The 868-nt window shown below is 45.3% G+C and overlaps 1 non-coding gene across 1 annotated transcript; it reads left to right on the plus strand.

Annotated features, from left to right (window-relative positions):
* Nucleotides 1-382: 382 nt before the first annotated feature.
* LOC141694309 (small nucleolar RNA R71) lies at nucleotides 383-489 on the plus strand. Its single transcript, XR_012563628.1, has one exon. It is a non-coding gene; the product is annotated as a small nucleolar RNA R71 (small nucleolar RNA).
* Nucleotides 490-868: the final 379 nt, after the last annotated feature.

The raw sequence follows: 868 nt of genomic DNA on the forward strand, positions 1-868 counted from the left end.
TTGTCGCTGATAATTATTCATATACTGAACAGATTCATTGATAAGAGAACACGAATCCGTAGCATGAGAACCTGCACAAAGCTCACAAACCATAGCTATTTGATTAACTCCATATGTAGCCAGAGAATCAACCTTCATTGACAGCGCTTGAAGCTGCGCTGCAATAGCGGTGGCTGCATCGACTTCCAGAATACCTGCTACCTTCCCAGGCATCATCCTCTGAGTTGGGTTTTGATGCTCATTTGCAGCCATAGTCTCGATAAGATTATAAGCCTCAGTATAGCTTTTAGCCCATAAGGCGCCTCCAGCTGCTGCATCGAGCATGGGCCGAGATTGGGCCCCCAAACCATTATAGAAACCAGTGATCACCGTCCAATCGGGCATTCCATGATGTGGACACTTCCTCAACATTTCCTTGTAGCGTTCCCAAGCTTCGTACATAGATTCTGAAGGTTGCTGCGCAAACTGAGTAAGAGCACTCCTCATAGCAGCAATCTTTTCCATCGGATAAAACTTCACCAGAAACTTTTGCGCAAGATCTTGCCAAGTAGTGATGGACCCAGCTGGTTCAGAATGTAACCATTCCTTAGCTTTGTCCCTCAGTGAGAATGGGAAAAGCCTCAGCTTGATAGCCTCATCAGTCACGCCATTATACTTGAAAGTGCTGCAGATCTCAACAAAATTCCTTATGTGCATGTTGGGGTCTTCAGTCGCAGCTCCTCCAAAAGAAACAGAATTCTGCACCATCTGAATAGTGCCCGGCTTGATTTCAAAGGTGTTATCTTGAATAGCCGGATGAAGAATGCTTGACTGAATGTCATCAATTTTTGGCCGAGAAAAGTCCATAAGAGCTGGATCAGCCTGAACA

The sequence above is a fragment of the Apium graveolens genome, chromosome 10 (genome assembly GCF_009905375.1).
Source record: "Apium graveolens cultivar Ventura chromosome 10, ASM990537v1, whole genome shotgun sequence".
In the NCBI taxonomy this organism is placed as follows: domain Eukaryota; kingdom Viridiplantae; phylum Streptophyta; class Magnoliopsida; order Apiales; family Apiaceae; genus Apium; species Apium graveolens.